General features: G+C 36.4%; 1 protein-coding gene across 5 annotated transcripts in view; it reads right to left on the reverse strand.

The window, feature by feature from the left end:
* Positions 1-25852, reverse strand: part of TENM2 (teneurin transmembrane protein 2) — a 1003091-nt gene that overhangs the window by 883269 nt on the left and 93970 nt on the right. For all 5 annotated transcript variants that reach the window (XM_048960706.1, XM_048960707.1, XM_048960710.1 and 2 more), the window contains exon 3: positions 3-53. The gene's annotated coding sequence lies outside the window, so the exon portion shown is untranslated. The remainder of the gene's footprint in view (positions 1-2; positions 54-25852) is intronic.

A 25852-nucleotide genomic window follows, 5' to 3' on the forward strand; every position in this document is an offset into this window, starting at 1 on the left:
ACCAGTTGTCTCTTCTTCTCTCTTCAAGACTGGTGACTATTCACATAGTAATTCTAAAAAAACAAAAACAAGCAAACAAAAATCTTATTTCATCTGTCCAAGTCAAGCATACTTAGGTTTTAATAAGTCAAATTCAAAATACCTTACAAGCATTTAAGAATGGTGTAAAAAAAAAAAAAAAAAAAAAAGCCAACTGTTTAACAGTGTTCTACAACTTACTGTAGGTTTCCTGTAACTAAAATCACTGTAATGAATTTGAACATGCCTAGGAATTCAAGGTATTCAATATTTATAAAATATTTATTAAGTACAATTGTTTCTTTCTAATGGTCTTAATGCAGGTATGCATCACGAACTACAACTATCCAGTTTGGTGTCTCTAAAATTATTGGTATTGGAAAGAAGATTCCAGAGAATTGGAGAAAAAAAAAAAAGAAAAACAAACAACAAATAAAAAAAATATGCAGAGGACCAGGACTGCATATAGTCCAAACAGCCTCATCGCAGTGAAGTGCAAGCACTCCAGTGCTTGCTTTCTTCACAAATGTAGGCAATGCAGCTCCTGCCTATGACAGTTACATACAAAAGAAGTTCATTTGATGATTAAGTTACAAAACTTCAGAGCATCCTCAAGACCAAAAATAAATTAACAAACAAACTATCCACCTAGGGAAATCCTGAATATTTTTTCACACTTCATGACAAAATGTAATAAATATACACACACAAATACATGTATACACTGTCCTTCTGTTTCTCCTTTAAAGGTATGGGGGTTTTTGTTGTCTATTACTACACAATTTAATTAGAAATTTACAAAGATAATTCATGAACAAAAGCTTCACACACAGCTTAATTTAGTTTCAATTTAGGTTGCACTGAGACCTATCCCAGCTATCATGAGGACTCAAGGGAAAGTTTCAGGTTTTTTTTGTTTGTTTTTGTTTTTCGCTTTAACACTGCTTCAAACAGAGAGCTGACAGGAGCTGCTCTCTGGGCCACGGGGCTGGCAAAACTACTAAACAAAGTGCAGCATTTAAAGAGTAAAATGAACTGGTATACAATGCTCTGTACTGTGGCAATTAAGAGATTTATTTACAGAAGCTTGTTACCAAAGTAGTGCCAACACTGTTTATTAATTAAAGGTGTTTTTTCATTCTTAGCTCCTTTGTGAAGAAAGTGAGAATTAGCCTCCTGTTTCTGGGGAATTACAGTATTCTAATCATTTTTAAAATGAGGGTGTCTAGTTCTGCCACTTACGTGCCCTGCAAACACTCTGCCTCTCATATACACCAAGATTTCTGACAGCTCTGTCAGACTGCCTATACATCACTTAAAATATTTCCGTGCAAATTTTGAATTATTTGTACATCAACCAAAGTCTGTGCTGGTGTTTTTTTTAAAGCAACTCTGCTCTTTGCTTTCAAAAGAACATGTTGTTTCATTCCCCTAAAGAAGCTCAGAACATCAAGGAAAATAACATCAAGTGATAGTGGGTTCAAACGTATTTCTAATCTTTACAACCCTTCAGTACTTACATTTAAAAAGTGAGGCATAATTTATTTCTGATGAAACAGAGTTGCTCAGCTTTCTGCTAATAGGATCCTCAGGGCAAAAGGGGTAGGGAAAGCACTGATAAAGGAAGAGAACTTCATTTTACTGTTTTTCACTAGTCTGGAAACAATAAATTAATAATAGTGTTTACTCTGATTATCATTGATTTAGGATAAATTGTTCTCATTTAGCAGATGGGGAAATGAAATTCAATGCCCAAAGGACTGAAAAAATAAATCTATGCCAAAGGCTACTATTGAAGATACATTTACAGACCCATTCTGAATTCCTGGATTGGTTCCAATCACTGCTGATAGGGAGGCTAATATGCTACTACCATTTACTAGTTTAATGATGCAAGTTAGGAGCTCCTTTTCCCCTCCCCTTTCTTTGTTTCACCTTTTGCTCTCCTCATGCCTGCCATTAGATTTTTTTTTTTACTTTTTATACTTCTAATTCTCGAAGGGTCACTAACTTTCAAGTTTCTCCTCTCTTTTAGGAAAAAGAGCTTTCATTTCTTTCTCAGTATTACAGCTCACCTGAAATGCTTCTTATTCAACTAGTCAATTCTTACTCAACTAATTGCACATAAAATGTAACAGAGAACCTGAAATTGGCATACTATCCTATATCTATCTATCTATATATAAACAGCAACCAAAAAAAAACCCAAAGAAATAACAGCATTTCTCAGAAAAAGTGTCATGAAAACAACAGCAACACCATTACTCAATCAAGAGGAAAGCCTGGACTAAGTATACTGTAGAAGTGTTCTCATTTAAGTGCTGCATTATCATATTTCCCGTGCTTGAAAATAATGAAAGAGGATACATGACATGGTATTAAAGTTGATAGCAAACAGCAAAAGCTTCAGGCTAGCATTGCCTCGTATAGAAGTATCACCATTTATTACCACTCATTCAATTTTAATTTTACAAAGCATCTTTAAAAGGTCATTTTAAAAATGCAGCATTGTATCCAGTACAATATTACTGACTAGTTACCCACCTTCAAAGCAAAAAATCTTTAAAGATTTGCATTTACAATTATTAAAACATAAATTTGACTTAGCGTTTTTCTTTTTAATGTTTATTATTTTTCTGTTTAACTGACAGAGCCATTTCTGTTTTCTATTAGTAAATATCTTGATCTTTAAAACCACACCGTGTTACAGAGATGGTGTTGGTATTCACTACTTTATGCTGCATTTATTGTACTATCAGCTGTCATGTAGCTTAATGCTTCGGTCTCTATTTTCTTAAGTATTACATTTGTCATTAGAACGCACAGTACAGAAATGATAAAATGAGTCCAGAAAAAAAAAAAGTCAACCTAAATCCTAGTTCACAAAACAAACAAAAATTAAATCAATATCTACATTAGCATTCAGAGTGCCCAGCAATCTTATTCAATTAGCTCATTAATTAGCTGATTCTTAACATAAATAAGCTCTCAGTGCAACTCATGCAGCCAGTCAAGCCAGGGAAGAGGTTCTCCCTCTACAGCACTGGTGAGGCTGCACCTCAAGTGCAGCTTTGGGCTCCTCACCACAAGAACATTGTGCTGTTGGAATGTTTTCAGAGAAGAGCAACAAGGCTGCTGAATGGACTAAAGAATGAGACAAGAGGAGTGGCTGCAGAACTGGGGCTGTTCAGTCTGGAAAAGAAGAGGCTGATGGGAGACCTCACTGCATTCAGTAACTGCCTGACCAGGAGGTTGCAGCAGTTAAGGTGCTGATCTACTTTCTCAGGTGACAAGTGACTGGACACAACACAGTGGCTTTGTGTGATGCCAGGGGAGCTTTAGACAGGATATCAGAAGGAATTTCTTCACACAAAGGGTAGCAGGCATTTGAACAGACAGCCAAGGAAGGTGGTATGGTCCCCATTCCCACGTATTGAAGAGACTTGTGGACATGGCTTACGGACGTGGTTTGGCGATGGACTTGCTGCATCAGGTGGAAGCTTGGACTCGATCTTAAACGTCTTTTCCGACCTAAATAATTTCACGATTCTGAGTCCAACAGGAACATCTTTTCAAGCAAAGGTGAATTAAAACTGTTGAGAGGATCAGTTTTAATCCATAATAAACAGAATTTCAAACTGCTAAAACTTGACGGCTTTCCTGCTAATTTACAGAAATACCCATGATCTTTAACCTGTTCTGAGAGTCTCTTCTTACAGGAATGAAGACTGTCATGATTGACTGAATGCTGTCAGTGGTTTTCAGAACCTCTTTTTTTTTTTTTTTTTTTTTAAACCAGCTTTTAGAAGAATTACATAATGTTACAGTGGGATAATTTTTATATGCTTCTCAACAGCTATGTTTTAACTAATAAAATTGCTGGCATTATCTCTTTTGAAGGATCTTCCTATTCACATTTGGATGCATTTGGATGCTTAACAAAAATATACAACATTCTTCTAACCCACGTTCTTAACCAAAAGAGCAGCACACACATTATTATTTCCAGATGAAACACTGGCTACAATCTCAACTAATCAAAGTTTGGATCATGTTGCTGGACAGGCCAGCAATAACCAGAAAGCTTGCCATTTCTTCAGTGAGAGAAGTGAAATATGGCAAAGGAAAAGCAACCTAGCAGTGTCACAGAAAAAACATACGAAACATGTACAAGGTCACACTTAGAACTTGTATTTCTTATCACATTCACAGGCACAGTCTATCCTAAGAATGTTCTTTTAAGTGTTTTGATACTTGTTTCTTGAAAATTCAGAATGAAATTCCTAATGCATGTGAAAAAAGTTTACTAACCTGTTTTTCATGACAAAACCTTTTTGAGTCCTACTAAGAACTACCTCATCATACTAAGTAGACTGAGGATTTTCTAGACCACGACCAAGTAACTTAGGATCACAGAATGGCTTAGGTTGGAACGAACCTTAAAATTACCTGGTCTTAACTCTGTGCTCTGGACAGGTTTGCCCACCACTAGGTCAAGGTGCCTGAGGCCCCATCCAACCTGGCCCTGAATGCTTCCAGAGATGGGGCATCCACAGTCTCTGTGGGTAACCTGTGCCCAAGCCTCATCACACTCGCAGTGATTAATTTCTTTCTAATATCTAATCTCATTTTCCCCATTTAGTTTAAAGCCATTCACCAATGTCCTACCACTATCATCCCCTCCTTGCAACCCAGGATATCATTGGCCTTCTGGGCTGCAAATGCTTGCTGCTGTCAGCTCATTTCCAGCTTTTCTTCTATAGAGCTCCCAAGTTCTTCTCCATGGGGCTGAAGGTAAGCCCATATCACACTCTTATTCTTACCACATTTACTTTACAGAAGAAATGGAAACATCACCAAGACTAAAATAAAAACTAATAACACCATGAAAACAGACAAGACCAAGTGCAAAATAAAGGTTTCTTAATAGGATACTCCAATCAGACATTTATACAAACAAGCTACAGCCTTCACGTAATGCACAGCCAAATTACAATCAACTATCTCTAAAATTCAGAGTAAAAACGGAAGTAAACCTCGATCCAGAAAAAAACTAAGAGACGTAGTTTCTTCCAAAGTATTCTGATCTTCATTCTGTTATTATAAAGAAAAAACAGCAAGACTGCTGTTCAGTACCTGACTTTTATTTAAGAGTACCCTCCAGAACAAGCAAGACCTTCATCTTGATGCAGCGACATCAATACGCACAGATAGCAATATGACAAAGTATTTGACTATAAACTCGTGACTATAAACTCTATAAGACCCCCGAAGTTCTTTCAAAGTATTTGTTGCTTTCTACTGGTAGTAATCCCTTCACAGTACCAGAAGAATCAATGAATCATAGAATGGCCTGAGTTGAAAAGGATCACAATGATCATCTAGTTTCAGGGCTGCCAACCACCAGACCAGGCTGCCCAAAGCCACATCCAGCCTGGCCTTGTATGCCTCCAGGGATGGGGCATCCACAGCATCTTTGGGCAACCTGTTCCAACAGAAGATATACCCTACAAAAATATAGAAAAAAAATAAAACAACAAAGCTGTTTCCACAATAGTCTCTCTGCACAGAAAGCAGTAAAGCTGCCTGAACACTGAGGTCCCCAGAATTTTCACTCATGCCATTTCCTGATTACCTCAACTACTATTTACATGTGTAGTGCTTGGGGTGGCAATGATGATGAGGAGACGGTTAGACTAGATGATCTTTTAGGTAGTTTCCAACCTTGTGATTCTATGATTCTTTTAATTAGACATTTTAAAAGAATGTGTGAGATATCGTTGTTTGTTTGTTTGTTTTTAAACCCAGATAGCTGGTTATAGCTAACATAGGAACAGGAAGCAATAATTTATATCAGGAAGCAAAATGTCTTTTAATATGGAGTTTCCAAACTCACCCTTATTTGCTATCTACTGCCTATTTTTTAAATAATGCACAAATCAACTCCAGTACCATGGAAATAATCAACACAGAATCAAAACCTGGAGCTTCTACTACAGCACAAATCAAAAGCTGTTGGAATTCAACAGCTGGAGCCTGTCTCATTATTTCACTGTGCTTTGATGTGCTTTTCAGCCAAATATCTTAGAAAATTACTTGCAGATATGTCTATCTGCAAATTCTACATTGCTTACACGTTATAGTTTCCAACAGAGATAAATACTGTAACTGAGTTCCCATTTTCAAAAAAAAAAAAAAAAATCAACTTTTTTTTCCTTATCTTCTATTAAGCACAAAACCCTGTAAATAGAGGAACTGAAAATCAGCTGCAGCTAATAAAAGAATCAAGTTTGTTATTGACTTTGAGCTGGTAGTTTCCATTAGATTATCCATCATACTTTTATTATGTGATCAACTGCCTAATTAATTTTGTACTCATGCATTTAGGCAGAACACTGTATGTTTCAATGGGGTTTACTATAATCCTGCACCTGCGGCCTCAGTGATTTAGACAGCTCTCTATCATAAGTTTACACTATGCCTATAATCACGTCAGCTGGAGTATAGTTCCTGCTATTCAGTCTGTTGAAATGCAGCAGCATTTAATTTCTGAGGCCCTGGAAAATTTGCATCTGTGGTTATGTGTCTTTGGACTTTAATCAGATCAAAGTCACTGAAAGATATTAAGAGAGTTAGATACAATATTTTGCTCAGACAGTTTTAGTGGATAAATCAGACACTGTTTTGATTTTTCCCTGCTTATCTAGGAATATGAACAGATGCAATCATGTTATTGTATAATGAATGTTGATTGCCAATGGTATTTGATTTTGCAACCATTCTGCAGTGATAATTAAAGATAACTTGATATCCCATACAGTCATAGTTAAAGATTGCTCTGTGTGCTTTATTGTATAAATAAGCGACAGAAAATGAACGGATTCTCTGTAACTTTCTGGCACATATTTCAGAGTGGAAAAAAGTCACAAGAGTCTTGATAAAAATATTCAGATGCAAATGAAAAACTTCATTCCAGAATGTGTTATTTAACTTTTTGTCCCTGTCTGTGGCATTTATGTTAAGCAAAGGCTTAGTATTTCATGACACATTAGCTCTAACTTCTACAAAAGCAAATAGAAATGAACATGAAAGCTGTACTGTTATTCACGAGTCACATGCTCCCTGCTCTTAAGGACTGCTGTTACCAATAGCTGTCTCCTGTGATAGCACTGAGCTTCCAATAAGGTTCATGTGCAGTAGAAATACGTACATATTTAGCACATCATTCAGAAGCCTTAGAAAACATCTATATGTACATTTTCCAAAAATTTTACACTTTTCCAAAATTCAAAATTTCATTCCATTATAGCTGTGGGCAAATCTAAACCATACATAAAAAAATTAATAAGCCCAGGAGCTGAGCTGGTAGTCATCACCTTCTCAGCAGCAGCCCGGCAGAATTATAGGTAGGCTGACTGTAGAGACACTTGTAATTCAACAAAATGATTCAGTGGTTCTCCTCCTGCACAGTGGAAGCAATCTGCAATAGCCTTATATGGTACACCAACTGTTGCTGTGCTCACATCTAACGCATTTACTGGGTAGACTGTATGCGAACTAACATAGAAAAGCATACTCATGCCCTTGAATCACTCATGCCTGCATTTATTGGCATGTCTTCTCTACACTCCTTGTAGACAAAATGTAGACAAAAGCAAAAGTGGCAAAGAAGCAGAAACATCTCCCTTTTGTGCTTCCACAATCAAGTCCTCTAGAATTTACAGATCTCTTCTCTGCACTAAGTTGATACAACCACAGGCCAGAAACCAAAAACACTCTCCCCCACAACCTTGCAATCTGGTATGCACTAACTGGAATGACAACAAATAAGTTTACTTTGGAGCACTGAAAATTATCTGTGCACTGAAGCATAAAGGAGGATCAGGATCACGGTAAAAATAATATCACATCACATATTTAATAAATCCCACTTCACAACTATTTCAGTCACCAAGTGTGCAAATATCCTATGCATTCCCTAAGTAACTGCACAGTTATACTGCCATCAATCATAGAACAGCTCAGACTGGAAAGGACCCCAAGGACCATCAAGTTCCAACCCCCCCAGTGCAGACAGGGCCACCAACCTCCCGATCTTGTAGTAGATCAGGCTGCTCAGGGCTCCATCCACTGGTTTTGGATACCACCAGTAATGGCACATCCACAGCCTACCTGAGCAGCCTGTGCCAGCACCTCACCACTCTGTGAAGAACATGAATACTGTTAGTGATAACGTCTGCAGTGCAGCAACTCAAAATAATACTTGGAATTACTAAGCAAGATTCCTTCATTTGGAAGACACAGGGCTCCTCTGCAGTACTTCCAGAAGGGATTAGGAATTAATGGGAATGAAGAAAGATATAAAACATGAAGGGAATCAATGAAAATGCAATACATACACAGAAGTTCAGTTCTCTGCTTTCCTATGGTATGGCCTAACATATTACAAATGTTTCTTCCTGGATGAGGGGAGCTCAGACTGGTACATGACTGCTGCTGGGGGAAGCTGCCTACAGTGCTGCTCCACCAAGGTTTGCACTTGCATGGTCCAGGCAAGCGAGGTTTAAGCAAGGATGTGTGTCAGGTTCTGAATCTTGTCAATTAAATTATCTTCATTTTTGATGTGAGCTACAGTCATTGAGAGTATTCAGCACCTTGCCCCCATCCCCTTTAAGAACTGCAAGACTAACTCCTATAAGGTCTCTTTCCTCTGATAACTTGAAGCTGATAATTATTTCTGTTTTTCTTTTTTTCCCCTACCAAGAATCAGAATGATACCTGTGCCTCTGATGTATTTTCACTGTGTGTCACTGTGTATGTCAGTAAAATATCAGTCTCCTTAAGAAAGCATTTTTGCTGACATGATTCTTATGACTTTTTGTTCCAATTTATTAAGTTACCTTTTGAGGAATTTTTATGATAACATCTCCTTCCTACAGAGGCTACCACCTAAGCCTTGATCAGTTCACAGGAGATCAAACTCCCTAACAAGTTACTGTCAGTTGCAGTTTTAACACTAGAACTACTTCAGGTTTATTACCTGCATCAGTCCTTTTAAGTAGGAAACTAAAGACAAAAAAAAAAGTATTAAAAAAAAAAAATTAAGGAAAACAGGACTGAAAAACCTAACAGAAAGATCTACAGTGTCGTTTTGTGTTTTTTTTTTTAATCCCAAAAGTGAAATGTCACATATGATTTTGTTTTGATTACCAAACCCTGAAGGCTGGAGCCATACCACGTCCAGCTACACGTAGGAGACAGCAGCAGGTTTTTATTATAGAGATCACATATAAGCAGAGCTGTCTCTATTGTAGAATCTCTCAGAAATTCAGTCAGCAAAGACTGCAGAAATGATTTGCTGCTGTTACAAGGACAGAAATACCTTCCTCATCTACTGCTGATATTTTCCAAGTGCTGGGACTGTTCTAGGTAGCTCTGGAAGAGCTACACTACAGTAAGAAACAACATCAGAACGTTTATCATATTGTTTTATATCACATTCATGCATAAAAGTTTTTAGACATCTCATAATAATACACTGTATGGAATTCTTGATGCCCTTCCGCAACTGATATCTGTTCAGTATTATCCCTTTACTGTGGTGTTCTGTCGTTTTAGCTTCTGCTAACGTTTAGATCCAGGAAACACAAACACATTACAGAAGAAGAGACGATCTTCTGAAAAAGTTCAAGTTTGTGGTGAAGTTCCAACAGGTCTCTCAGACTCAGCTACCAATCTTTATATGAACACTGTTCCCATAAGTGGAATAGACGTAATCTTCAGAACAGAGAATCATGCATGACTTTTCTAATTTCTTAGAACACCACCACTGCCCAGTTCTGTTGGTTTTAGCAGAAGCATCACTGACATTCAAGTTCTCAGGCCATCAGCCACTCAGTGCTTATAAGCAGGCAGAGTAAACCAGCTTTCCCAAAAGCACTAAGAAGAAGGAAAGGATGGCCACGGCTACTATATTTGTGGCTGTAAGGGAGATTTTCTAATGAACCAAAAAGGAACTAAAAACAAAGAGCATTAATGAGTGCATACAGAGGAGTAAAGCAAATGCCGGTAGGTAACCAGAAATTCCTACTTTGGTAGTGTAGTAATAGTTATTAATCCTCTTGCTTGAGCCCTCAGAGTCTAAAGATAAGCCACAGCATTACACACAGATACTACTAAGATATACATAGTATATTGCAAGATAGACATACTTTGCAAAATCAGACAACATAGAACAATAGTTGCATTAGTTACTGAACATGGACAGCAAACAGAAGCAAGAGGATGACCTATTAAAAATGTGATTAGACATCCTGTACAAGTTGGCTAAATGACCTAACGTTACTCACAAAAATTCAGACGTTTGATGAGATATCAAAACATTAACTCTGTATCCCTTTAAATAAAAGAAGCATGGCCCATAGGGGTCTTCTGATTTTCTGCCTTTCTGATAGCCCTTTGGTTACCAGAACACCTTGTGATATTCTTGATGAACTGTTAAACTATTAAAAAGTTCTGACAGAATTCAATTTGTGGACTGCTCATTTAGTAGCTGAACTACAGAGTAAACTTGAATATATTAAAACATATTCTGTAAAACAGCTACTGCCTCTGTAACTAATATGTACAGGATAATAACTACTGAACATTTGTTAACAGAAAAGGCAAATCTTAGATACTATTTTGCTTTGTTTCCAGCCTGTAGCAATCCTTGTGTCTGCATTCTACAGGGGGCTGAATATGGCTTTATAATCAATGGTATTCTTCTCAAGTATGAAAGGATAGTGTTATCATTTATTGTGAGCTGTAAGACAAATTAGTAAGATATAAAAATAGAGCTTAATCTAAACAACATATCTTTTTTATTTTTGCTATAACTCTCTCTTTCAAGAGATCACGTTCAGGTTGCCAACAACTTAGAGAAAGAATTAAACAGAACACCTAGGAGAGTCTGCACCTACTTCAAACAGCCACTATCAATGGGGAAAAAAAAATATGTTTTATGATATGCCTTTAAAAGATACTGTAAAAAAACCTGTAATCATTCCAGTGTTAGAATGAGAACTCTGTGCCAGAAGAAGCAGAAATGGATCCGTGATCTCTTCTTACTGGAACAGAGTTAGTCTTTTACATTCTTCTGTCTAAGGGAAAAATGGGAGAAAATGTGAAACAAAGAGAATTTCTACAGGGAAATGAAATACATTGCATAAATGTTATTTCCAGCTTTTGCTCCTCCCTGAAAGTTGCACATTAAGCAAAATAAAAAATGAGCAGATAAGTTAGGCAGATAAATGATCACTTAAGTCAACAAGTCTGATGAATAGCCAAATATGCATGAAGTTATAAGAACAGATAGAAGACATTAACAGAGATAAAAGTGAGAACAGGTACAAGATGGTTTTATGAAACTCTGAAAATCTTTCTAAACTTACTTTTTATTTCTGCAGAACATGTAAACATATGGAATCAATTTAAGTTAGGCTTGCAAGGATGGAACTTTCACATGCACAGCTGAAAGCCAGACTTATTTCCTCACAATCCTTTTGTCAGAGTTACTTGAATAAAACCATTTTATGCTAGTCACTTTCTTAATTCATCAGCTTATGAACATTATATTCTGGATGACTGCTTCATGTCCAGCTCATCTGTCACTTCAGGATCATGGTTCTATCCCACAAGATCAATTGCTCATGGACTTTCTTCCAAAGTATAAAATGAAGTTCCACATCAATATTCATCCTCCATAGAAATACTTCATTTTTTTCATAGCAAAACAGTAAAGTATAATACAAGCTCACTATAATAAAAAATGTAGACTGTCAAGCATCATAGCATTTGCCTTTGCTTTTACTTTACAAAACATACTAAAACTCCCTATCTGCGGAAATCTCTTTAAAATTACAAAATATTTAGGCATTCCAGAAGATCCTAGATCCTCCCCAAAGCCTACACTTTCTAGCATGTATCAGCAGTTTCAATACAGATACTATGTATGGATGCCTGAAAAAATGCCACTAGGCAGCTCTTCCTGTTGACGATTTTGACCTTTATTAATTCAGGCCTGTGCCATCTTCACCACCAATCTGTCAAAGGTGACACCTTGTCACACCACAGTTTCACAGGGAACATTCTGAAATAGTTCACAGGGCATTACATCGAATCTATCTGATTCGCAGAGAGCAAACCCACTGCTTTTAGCCTTTCCTTTTATATTTCTGTAGTAGGATGGCCGTCCATGTTATAAATAACGCACAATCTTCAACACTTCAAAAGACGAAAATCAGTCTTAATAAGCAAATAGCTGAATTAATTCCATTTGCTTTTACAAAATAGCTTTCAAAAGCAGGTTTTTTATTTTCCTGAGCAGTGTCCGTAATTGCAGTGGTAATTAATAATGTAGCTTGTTCCTTAACATCTTGAAGTTGAAAGATACAGTTTGGATGCAGTATTTGTAGGTTCAGTATTTAAGTACGCTTTACAGAAGACAAAACCAACCAAACAAAAATCAGTATAAGCAAACACTAGCAAGTGCTATTAGAATTATCACTGAGGAAAGAAGCAAAGCAAAAAGGAAAGAAAATTTCAGCTCTGTGGAAATGACTATTTCCAGCATTTCATTACTTCAGCTATGTTACAGACAGTACTAAAAATAGTTAGCTGTGAATGTATTAGGAAGCTACAGAAATTTCAAATTTTACAGGCTTTTTCCACTAATTCCTGCAAAACCTCAGTTACCATAAAAATACAGTTTTAGCATGTTATATTCTTAATAATAACCTAAAACCATCAGAATTTCTTCTTTGCATTATAAAAACTAATAACCAAGAAAATTTCCGTGCATTATTGGGTTTAGTTGGCTACATGAATATCACTTGAGTTTTGCATGGAAGTTACTCAAACTTCCTATTTTGGCAATGAAGGAGAACATTCAGTTTATTCTGTCTCTTACATCAAAGAAGAATTCACATTCTGTGGTGCTTTTCAATTGGCTGGGGATAGATATAGGATAAAAATGAAGAGATGATCCATCTTACATTTGTTAAGGAAGTCCCACTGGTACTCCAGAATGTCCAGTGAGATGAACTCAAGTTCTGCAGTTGTAAAAAACCTGCAGGTACGAAATAAATGCGTTACTAGTACTGTGCATCCTACAGAAATGCCACCTGACTTATTTAAGACTTCTGAGCAGTAAGTGTACCTTCAGTGGTATTAAGTACTCCCAATTCTACTGTCTCTACATTAAGAGATATTGCTGATCTAGGGAAAAGCAATTTCCTTCTAAGTTTGTACTTCCAAATTTTCCGAACTTACTACTTTTAAACTATCATGTTATTCAAAAAAGATAGATCAATTTCTCAAAAAAAAAAAAAACAAAAACACATACCTCCTCATACTGATAAGACTGGAATTTACTTTATTCTGTGGATAATTTGTCAATAATTAAGACATTCAGCTACGGAAATTAAGGCCTCTGGGTGAAAAACAACCCTGAAAGACATGTATTTGTGATGTACCACACAAGAAGGAAAACGGGAAGTCATGAGTTTGAACTTCTCTGAGTAAGACATAAGACTACACAAAATCCTATCAAGTACAGATCACAGTTCATAAAGGAAAGTCTGAATTCAAATACATGTATTCTAAACTTGGTTTCTATGAAGAAATCTTTTCCTTGATAATGCTTTGTTTCTGGACAAAGAATTTGCCTACAGAACTGATTAAAGAAATGATCTGTTGGACAAGAAGATGAAACAACATCTCTTCTTTTTTTGATATATTATTAAAAATATCACTGTACCACACACTTCCTGATCTTACTGAAAAAGTATAAAATCTAACTAATCAACTGGGGATTGTTGTTGGGTTTTTTCTCCCCTCTTAGAACTGAGAGAGGTGTTGGAGGGTCTTTACTACCTGCCTTTCTGTTAAATGTGGCTAGCTTTGAAGCAAGTATCTCTGAAATAAGGCAGATGGTGTACTCTTTGAAGTACCAGCTTATTCAAAGCCGTAGCAGAGAAAGAGAAATGGCTCTATGGCAGTGACTTTATTATGCAATGTCCTTTCATCTCATAGGGATGACCACAGATAATCAGAAGTTGAAATCATGATTCCTCTTGGCACAGCTCTGCTAAAAAAAAAAAAAAAAAAAAAAAAAAAAAAAAAAAAAAAAGCAGCCCAAGCTTCTCAACACGCACTACGGAAGGAAAGCTTGGTTGTAACGAACTCTTATCACACAGTGACTGAGAGGATGAAGGCAGTAATAATTTTTAAATCTTCAGGAACTATGCAAGTTCATCCTTTTCAGTCTAAAGAAAGACAAAATGATCAAAGCTCATGATCTTAACCTCAGATCTGCTCAAACAGATCATTGGTTGATCTTACATGATCTGTAGGAAAAGAACAGAAAGGAAATTCTCTTCAGTGATAGAAAAGTATGAAATTATTAAAACTCTGAAACTATCAAAAGGGAAAGGTTGTTTAATAGTGACTTCTACGAAAATGCAGTTTTGAGCAAGTAGACAGAGAACAGGAAGCTACTTGAAAGTGACCTTTCAAGGTCACTGAAAGGTTCCACTGGCTCTAGAAAAGCTGTTGCCTAATGTCAATTTGCAATATCAGGATCATTTTGCAAACACAAATAAAGATACTCTCACAGCAGAAAAGTCTTGAAAGTACAGGATACATCTATTTTGGAAGTAAAACTTCCTGCAGTTTGTAAGGATCTGTCCTTGAGTAAAGGCCATCTGTTTCCCTTCCCCTACAGCCCGTAACTTCAGTTTCTAATTACAAAAGAAAGCCATGTTATCTTTGTCATCACTATATGAGCAAAAAGATGCTTAGCACATGGGTCAAACTCAATTTTCTCACCAGAAATTCTACACCTCCATGCCAGGAGAAAACTACTTTTATATTTGATTTGCAGAATATGTTTCAATCCTTCCGAGGAAAGACAAAGGATCTCATTAACATTAGTTTTCATCCACTGCTCTAAATAAAGATTCTGGTCAAAGGTGAAAAAGGAAACACATTTGGACAATAACAGTATAAATCTGCAGAATGCTGGACTACTTATTTCTCAGCCCAAAAGTTTCCATGTATTACTAACAGCCTACAGAACACATGTACTATAGAAGAGCTAAGGGGAAAATAAAGTGCCCCTGCTTCAAATAAGCTGATCCTGTAGCTGACATGAGCAAAAACTTGCTTTTTGTATTTGAAATGCAAGAGGTGTTACAAAAGTAGGAGGATACACACAGAGAAGCAAAATGAATGGATGGACCATACCACATAGAAATAGCAACATATATTGCCCCTGGAACAGTGCTTTTCAGACAGTGTGAATAAAGACTGACCTTCTGAAATGTATTCTGTGATGCTACACTAACTGCAGAAAAAAAACCCCAAAACATTCCACTATCTGAAAGTAAGACCGATGCTGTACAATACTTATTTGTTTTTTGCAGATGAAAAAAAAGTCTGTGCTTCCTGAAAATTTCAAGTAGTGAATCTGTTCTCTCTGCATTCAGTTTGCTGAGCATGGTGATACCATGGGGAACGTGTCATTCGTGGAATTTTCAGAAAGATTCCAGAGAACTGGTGGTAGAGAAATGCTGCACTCCACAGAAGTTACAAGATAAATTTGCTTTCAAACAAAAATGAAATACAGGCTTTAAAAAAAAAAAAAATACCATGGAACGTTCTACATCTAAGTCTCATCACATTATGCCACACAAGCCAAATGAGTTCTGCCTGAAATATTTTCAAAGCTTTTTTCTATTCCTCTTAAATTATTTAATTAGGAGCATTTTCATTGCCTTCCTTGAGAAAAGATCATGTGAAGACCACAATGTCATTGTTAATACCTTCCTTGTGCAACAAAGGCTAAATTACAAGATTTAAAATAAAGATGGTAATGAAGATGCAAAATAAAACCTTCCCGTAATCTTCTCTTCATGCACTAGTTTAACTGAGGCGTACGTTGCCATTTTCAACCTCTGCAGTTTCTACCTCAGCTGACCTCTCCTTTCAAAAGAAAAAAGGGGGAAAAAAAAGGTATCTGGCAAGCATCCCAGTAACAGAAAATTATTTGTGTAGCAGAAACATAACTGAACTTTCTGAACCATTTTGGGATAATAAAAAACTCGGGAGAAAGTAGTGAATATATTCTGTTCATGGTCAATTTGCATTAGCACTTCCTCTTCTCCATTCCTCCTCACAAATTCTCTACCATCTCCACTTTTTGCAACAGGGAACAGTGCAAGCATGATTATGTAGGAGCTCAATGGGTTCACTGCAATGGGCTCACTGATACAAGCAAATATTGTAATTTCTGAAAACAAGCTCACTTACATACTTTGCCCACTATGCATGTCTTCTGTAAATAAAATAAGCTCAAACTACCACACAGACACTCAAATACGTAGTGTTGGTATCACTGACGGACATTATGAAAATTACTTGAGTTCATACTCTCAGACAGACTATGAACTAACAGTCAGCTGGTGACATTTCACAGAAGAGAAATAGGTGCTTGCTGATGGAGGAGAAGGCTGACAATAAAGGGCTGAAACATGCCAGTCCGAGAAAAGCATAATGCATAACAAACTGCTCCTCAGAAGAAGTGAGGTGCTCCTAAGGATCAGTCACCACAGACATAGCAACAGAAAGCAAAGACACGTTAAAGAAAATCTCTTTTGGTGACAGCAGGTCCCCATGAGCTGAAAGTAGTGCCTGCTGGCAAAAATATGTTAGCTTGGGATCCCAGCAGGAAACATTCAAGAGCTCGCAGTGGCTAAAAGATTCAGTTTTGTAAACAAAAAGATATTTTGCCTGTCACATGGGGTTTTTCAAGTGCTCACAGCTCTAACATAAAGAAGCACTCCACAAAGTAAACAGTGGGTCAGTGCAAATATTGAAAGCTCATCTTTTCTGTCACTTAAATAATTAAACCGTATCTTATTGACTAATGAAGTTATTTAAAGACATCAGAGAAACATTCTAGCCAGCAAAAGCAACTGTTTTTGCCTGAAGTGACATGCTCACAGCAGTAGATTTTATTATTTCTTCATAAAATATGTCTGACAGTTTTGCAACTGAGTTATTTTTAGTTGACAGATAGCATGGAAAAAAAAACACACATGAAAAGCTTCAAATGAAAATGAATAGTGACTCATCAATCTGAGACTATTCCTATAACAGGAAGAGTCAATACAATATGGATTGGACAACGTGCCTCTGCTTATCTGTGAAAAATACTCATGAGTTTTCAAGTTACATGCAAATGGACATAAAATAATGTAGCATACATGGTTTATATGTGCTAGACTGGAATTGTTTGGAAGGTAGGAAAACTATTTCCAAAAAGATGCCGCAGAGGTACATTTGGATATTACCCAAAAGATTCAGAGAGATCATTTTACTCCACTCACAGAATTAGACAAGGCAGATTCTTTTAGCTGTGCACTCAAAGCAGAAAATTGTATGCTATGTCTCCTGCTATTGGTAGATACACAGCAAACGAGAAGTGCATGACTGTAAGTTTGTATTTACGTAACTTTTATTTTTAGGATTTATATTTAACAAAAGCAGTTTTCAATTGATTGAGTGGTGATTTGTATCAGGAAGGAAATTTATAATGTCTGGTTTGATGTCCCTCCCCCAAGCTGACCCCACATCAATGTTAAAATATGCAGCTAATTTACATTCTTATTCTTTGTCCTTCATTTTATAAAACAAAAATTCTAGATCCCAGCTAACCTAAGAAATTTTGTTTTTCCTTTGCCAAACAAGACAAATGTAGAAGCTCTAAAAGAGCCAACACACTGCCAAAAAAATACGCAAATATATCTAACAAAAGCCTGCAAATGCAGTTTTTAAGTCTTACATTATGTCAGATTTCTGCCCTGTATGAATATTTTATTTCCTTTCATGGTTCGTATTTGGAAAGTTACACAGAACTAATTATTGTGCTTTGCATGCTCACATAAATATTCTCAATTTGCTCATTATGCACAGTCAAGACCCCTCCTTTGCCCCCCATGTACAGTCTGGTGAAAGTTAGCCATCAGTATAACTCAAGGCTTAATTTATAAAGCAAGCCAATTCATAGGAATGAAGAAACTGAAAGAAATTCATGTTCCACAAAATCCCTAGACTATAACATAAGCACAAAGAGATACAATATGTTATCAGAGCAGTAAGACATGTTTTAAAGGTTGTCTTTACCATCTGTAAAAAAAAAAAAAAAAAAAAAAAAAAAAAAAAAAAAGTGCTCTAGTTCTAATCCATTCAAATGATGCTAAAACTTCTGTAATGGAAATACTTTCCCCTCTGCACATATTCAAAGTCTTTATTCTTCAGATTCATGATTTGGAAATGTGGCTCAGTTGTTCCTCCTCTGTCCTCCTCTCTCCCCAAAAAAGCTCTCCTCAATCCCACCTAAATCATTTTCCTCCTCAAGGATGAAAATTTTTCCAGTAAGCATGCACCTTAACAAGACACAGTAAAATCAACCTGGGATTGCCTGGATGTCTAAACCATAGACTAAATGAAGAGGTTCAGGTCTGCTAACAGCAAGTGTTGCAAGGCTATAAGAACCACCACTGCTTCAAATACTTTTTTTAGTATGTATGTAACAGACTAACCTTTTTGACACAATTACTTATCGCAGGATCAAGACACTGGCAGCTTCTCTTCATTTAGTAACTTCTGTGATTCTTACACTTGCCAGGATTCAATTTGGTCAACCACAAAGGAAAAAAACTAACTTTATGGTTTAAAATACTTGGCTGACACCTGTTAACACTGAACAGTTATCTATACAGATACGTAATGTCAGACCCTCTCCAGCACTCAGCATCTTCTGTAATCATTTGCACGCAAAGCAACTGAAGATCCAAATCAATACTCTGGTGTCACACCTTCATTACCAATAAGAAGAAAGCAGTCTGTCAGATACTCATGACTTTATGAACCTAACCATGCATGGCTTTATGAATCCAAGGAGACACCTTACATTGCATCTAGACAAATGATTTAATCCATTAACTGTAGCTGCAACCATTTGGTAGGCAGCTCACCTTCCAGAACACGGAATTGCACACACTAGAGGGAAATATCCAGAGACAACTTACCTAGATTGTGCTACACCAGTATAATAACAACAACAACAACAAAATCCCACGTTGTCTTAATGGACAAAGCAAATGTTTGTATTTATTATCCTATATATATTAACATTATTTAATGACCATATGCAAGACTGGATGGTTTGGGTAAGAATTACAACCAGTGGATTTTAGACACGAAAGTATACATCTTAAGAAGGCCTTTCAGTCTCTCTATGCTAACTTGATTCAGCTAACACAACAGCAGCACCCACATGTTGTGTATCTAGGTTTGATATGTCAAAGACAATAAAATTTTCAAAGACAAAAATCTTAAAAAAAATCATGTTCAAATCACTACTCCACATGGATTTAATAAAAAAATAATATCAATGAGCAAACAGTAGGTCAGTCAGGAAATAATGGCTCCTACTTATTTCCATGGAGACTACAACAGATACAAAGAGCACAATAACACCATTTCAGAGAGCAAATTCTCAGCTGCAAACAACTATTTTTCCAACATAGTCACCACTGTTAGTAGTGCATTTTCAACAGCAATGAACAAGAGCCTGCATGCTGTACTTGTAAGAATCTGCAATGACCATCTTGAATGAAGCTTGTCTTTCACACACCACCCACATCTTCACAACCACTGTCTGGTCTCCATAAACATGAAAAAGTCAATGACAGTGGCAACATTTTACACATGGAGGAATTAAAGTCTACCCCTTTGCTTCAAATGCACTTCCATGTCAGATACCATTTTGTCAGACTGCCCCACTGCTGCCAGCCATCACACAGCAACAAAATAGAATAAGAGAATTCTGGTGAAATGTTGATCTTGTACTGCCATACAACCAACATCCTCCTTTAATGTTGTGAACCAACATAATAAAGTAGGAGGCATTACTTTTGGAGCAGCCCTAGTACACAGTGGATTAATTGTACTGATGTAGTAAGATAACATACAGGACTAAAATAAGCATCCAAAAGGATCGCACCACCTTCCTATTTCAATATACTATAGTCCACAAAGAAGTAACCAATTGAGACTTGGAAATAAAAATCTTTCAATTCTCTCAATGAAAATCAGCTTTTGAAAAGTCAATTAGCATGTTTTTCCTCACTTCTTATTAATGACATGCTTGTAATATATATTCAGGTAGTTGAGGAATCTCTGACCTTCCACAGGTCATTTGTAACCACGTCTCCTAAGCATTTTAAACCACTGCTAGCTATGGATAAACTTAATGACAGAAATGAGACAAACACGCACTAGCTTTATGCTTCTAGAATTGTAATACCTCAAGTAAATCCCTGACATTTACTATTTGCAATTTGCCCTCATTCAAAACGCAGTTTAAAAACATATTGAAAAACAGGAGTGTGTTGGAAAAGTTATTTCAACTTAATACTGATTCACTGAAGTTAGAACCTAAGTCTGTTTCCAAACATTCTACAAACAACATTAACATACAAAAAAAAGGGGAAGTCCATATTATGGATAATATGATGTTCTATGATTCAAAGCCAATCTTTCACCACTTAACCTCAGATCTGCTACAAAATTCTAAAAACTTGCTTCAGCTCTCTTTTATTTGGATCATTCAGTCCAGAAGTTACTGATTCAAGTGGGACACACTCTGCTCTTCACTTGGAGTACTTCAGCACAAGGATTATTTGCCTCAGCACAGGGGCTCTTACCATACAGACCTCTGCAAAATCCTCTTCAAGTAGCTGCGCTCGTTGTCTAGAGAAGCAGACAAAAACACTGAGGTTCCATATCTCAGGAAGGCATTAGTGCAGCAGCAGCAGAGGCCAAGGCTACCCAAGGCAAAAGGTCCTCGATAGTTGGGGTAGGGCACACAGGGGATGGACCACCCTATCTATAAGCAATCGGAAGCAGTCTGCTGTACAAATGATACTGACCTGGTCCAAGGTATTTGAAAAACAGTGAAGAGAGCTTGGGTTACAATGTAATGCAGTTAATCAACAACAACAAAAAACAGTATTTATACAACCTCAGTATTTACACAACCTTATGTCAATAAAGATGCATACATTTATTAGAAAATTAGTAGTATTTTTATGGTGCATTTACTTTTTGTAATTCTGGATACTTCAACACACGTTTTGTATTAAGGTTTTCACCCAAAGCTGCAGAAAACTTTCAGAAGATTGCATCTCAGACTCAAATGACAGAAAGTGACAGATTCTTCAGAGCTTGTCCACTGCAGTATCACTTCTTTGTATACATGTTTTAAACATACTAGATATTTGAAAATACTCACTTCTGATTTGACAAAGAAGAGTTTCTATACATTTTTAGCAAGCAGGAAATAATTCCTTCTTAACTTTTACTGATAATAAAATATACCTAAAGCTAGTAGAGGTATAAAAGATTTGAGTCCAAGAAACTCAAATCAGAAAAAATTCTCATTCTAAATGCCTGCCTATGATATTTCCAACAGAGCGGGCTTATAAAGTCCAGACTCACATGGAGGAAGACTTACTCCCACAGTGGACTTGGAATACGGAATATATTCCAGTCATAACTTCATCCACTGGGATAAAGGCTGGAGTAAAATCACGTTCTTACTTTCATGTAAGATATCTCTAAAGATGAGCGTGAAATATTAAAAAAAAAAAAAAAAAAAAAAAAAACAGCCAACAACTCCACAGTTAAAACTTTGGTGTGAATTTCGATTTGCAAAATCCTGAAGGAAAAACATTAATTCCCTTAAATGCAAACCCTTGAAAATGCACACCAGTATTTCAATTATTCCTCTGCCACCTCACTAGAATTGGCTTTAGTGTTATTGATGATCCTGACAAAGAAGTTTTGCTTCTCACCGGAGCAATTTCGCAAATAATCTTACTTAACAATTGATTATGCACATATAGTACATATTCGAGAGATATAGCCTTCTGTTGAAAAAACTTTTGAAAATGCAAAGTTTAAAAGTCTTAGGTATCTATAGATTTATAATCTTAAACATTCAGTACACTCTGCATACTGCTCCAACAGCTACACAAGGTACCTACACAGCTGCTAATCTGAGATTCAAAAGTCAGCTTCGAGGGAATTTTGAGAGCATATGCCCAGGTCTTTATTTTGTTAGTAGTTACTTGTTGCGCTCATCTTTAAGGATGATTCATCCCACTGTATTTAGTGGGATTCCTTACGTGCAGGACTGTGGCCTAACTGGCTGCAGCGACCCAACATTTTAGCTTATGGATAAAGTCAAGCAAAATCTTGCATGAACTGAACATTCCACAGCCTCCAGTATACTGCATTTTTGTTATACAACTCAGTGCAGCTCATCCTATTCATCTCAGATTTCCCTGAACATGAGTGAAGTGTGATTCCAAGGAAATCTTTACAGTCTATTGGGTAAATAACCCTTATTTTGAAAATCCTTATATTATAATACATGTATTCAGTTTTTTAAACTATATTTTGTCAGATGGACTGTAATGGATCTCCAGGAAATAACAGGTATCTAGTGAAGTCTCTTTATATATAATTATGTGATGACGAGTGAATTGGTGTTAAAATCAAAATGGATACATATGAAATATCAATCTACAATTACGTAGGCAATTTCACTGTCCAATTCTAGACTACCTGTCAGCAATTATGGAGTATTTCTTGGCTTATTCTAAATAATATGAAATCGTTTAAGTCTCTGATCATTTCCCAGTCAATTTGGACCAGATTCTTTATCCTTAACTCAGACAAAAAGTCCCAGCAGTACAAGATCACAACACTTGTTTATAAACGGTTGTTTGCCCCATCTTAGCTCAGTAAGAGAATTCACACAGCTAAGGCATTTTTTAATATGTAATATTAAAATATTAAAATATTATTATCGTATAATCGATACGTATCGTATCGTATTATAATATTATTATCGTATGAGAGTTGTACACTTGACAGCTTTGAACAACACTAAAACTGTAATTTTTAGATGTTACTGATGTAAATTAAACTGTTTCAACTGAATACTACAACTAGTACTTGCTGTCCCATTCCTATTTACTCCTCCTATACACCATTCTCTCTTTCCAAGTGAAGACTAAAGTGTCCTTGCAAAACAAAATATGGAAAGAACAAAAGAAGGATAAGGGGTCCATGCAGTACAAGATAAAGAAAAAGCTAAGAAAAAGTTTCAATTTTAAAGATCCTGTTAAAATTATCTTGAAAGTATACAGCAGGAGATGCTAGCTTGGCACCTATGTGCAAACATCGTTTTCCAGGCAGGACAAAGTGGGATAGACTTTACGTAATACAAAGCTAGTTCTAATTTGGCAAAACAAAATCCAGATTATAAAGTACGTATAAACAAAGGAAACAAAAGAGAGGATTAGCTTGGGGAATGAGCTGTGATGGACAAATGGAGAAGAATGCGAACCCTTAATACCTCAGCCAATGGGGAAAGAAGGGCTCACTAGCCCTAGATAGAAGAGGGGCTGTGACCCAAAAACTTGGGGACAACCCTCAGTGGACTCTCCCTGTATTTGAATAAAGAAAGCTGAAGACTCCACTCTGACTCTTTTGGGGATAAAGATGATTGAGGAAGCTTACTGAGCAAGCTTATGGGAACAGAAATTTTCCTAACACAAGCAACAAAAAGATACAGCCCTAAAAGGAAAATGTAGATTAAAAACTTACAGAAGTTGAAAAGATTAATTTTAGATTTCTAGCAATACTCTGCTCTCCAAATAAGCATAGAGCTGACTACTGAGCAAAGACCACAAGATACCACACTACAGAAAATACTTCATAGGGCTTAATGTAACAGGAGTAACAGGACTGTTAACACAGTCAAATGAAGTGTGCACACTACCCAGAACCACAAACAGTCAAATGGATTTCAAACAATAAGATTGACTGGCTAAAAGAAATAGCTAAGAGATTAAGAGCAGTTCAAATGAATACTCCACCATCAACAACTAAATGAAGTTTGGCACACTTCTGCAGGTATGTTTCTATGTGGCACTATTATCAGACATACGCAACATTTAGGGAATATGAAGATAATTAAAAAGCACTTTTCATTAATTAGAGAAGTTTCATAAAATCATTATAATTGTGTACTTTCACAGAAAAAAATTAAATCCATATCAATACCTTTACATGACCTTTCTAACAATCTTACAGGGTAGCAGCCACAAAAAACAGAGAAACTCCTTAATCTGTATAGGACAATAGAAGCACACAAAACCATCCTTTAAGATGGCCAACAAGGGCAGAATTATATGCAAATAACTAGATATAATGATAACGCTAGAGTTAATAGCCTTATATTTTAAACAGATGCTGTTGGACTACAGCAATGATGACCTAAGATCACCCTTCACACCAAAGGTACTGTGCATCTTTCAAATAAGGGAAGCAAGCACAGTGACTCTAAAAGGCCAATCAACTATGGAAACAGGTTAGCTCCCTTAGGATCACAAGATCTTCGCTGGTATTACATAAAAGGGACTTTCAATATATTTTTTTCAAATATTTCAACTAAAAAAATCACAATTTTTTTGAGAGGGTTATGAATATAGCCTTTCACAAGCATGAGGTTGAAGCCCTACCTTTTTCTCACCACTATTACATAGCATTCAGTGTCCAAAGGTATATTGTTCTATTGCAAAAAATGTATTTGCATTAGAAGATTCAAGTACTTGCATGCCCTAAGATGCATTAAAAAAATTATTTTTCTTAGTAATTAATATCCACTAATAACACAAAAATTCTTTTGGCAGTTACTTTTTGCCTCCTCATGCTATAACAACCTACCTTTCAAAATATAAGTATATATTTAATTATACACTTCAACATAGAACTGGGAGTAATTTCATATAATCTTGGATTTGTTCATGCTCTTCGGAGACCTCTCTTTTGTTCTGCATTTCACAATCCCTTTTTTTTTTTTTTTGCCTGCTACCTTACACACATGCAAAACCTCCAGAAAGTTAATAATATCAGATTCCAAAGCTTTACAGGAATACGTTTTCTTAAAGATTCTTGTCAAAAAGAAAGATTTCCCCTTCCCACTGCAACCTTCCGAGTAAAGATCTTTCGAACAAGCAGCAAGTACTCTGAGAGCACCAGTCTCCACATCAGCACCAGAATAGCTCTCATGAACACTATCCATATGGATGGCGAAGCTAAAGACTCCTGGGAGGGGGGGGTAACTGGCTCATCTCTTACTCAGCAGACTGTAAAGCACATGAGTACTGAGCACCAACTTGTAACTGTCATGATGGTGCCATCACAGGAAGCAACTTTCTGGACTTGTCAGTCTGAAACTGGTTGATTTAGCACACTTCAAAGAGGTGTAAGCTAATTGTGTGCAAATATGTGAAGAGTTAAAAGATAATATGTAAAAGCAGACATCGAAGAGGTATCACTCAGCAGCTGCTTTAGCTTACTTTAAGAATGTTCACCATCAACTTACAAACTTTACATTGGTACTGAAATGCTACACGGACAGCCTAAGCATGGAATAACAAGATGAACAACTTCCTTGACAACAGTGCAGATACTAAGTAGGTTTAACAAACATATCTAACACATTGCACTACATTATTAATGACTTTCATACCATCAAATACTAACCTCACAGAGATCAAAAATCAACTGAGGACAGCTGTCAATCCACTTTCCCTGACATCTCCATCTAAATTTCAAGATTCTTTTACATACTGCTGAGAATAATGATGCA

This window comes from Lagopus muta, chromosome 14, assembly GCF_023343835.1.
Source record: "Lagopus muta isolate bLagMut1 chromosome 14, bLagMut1 primary, whole genome shotgun sequence".
Lineage (NCBI taxonomy): Eukaryota > Metazoa > Chordata > Aves > Galliformes > Phasianidae > Lagopus > Lagopus muta.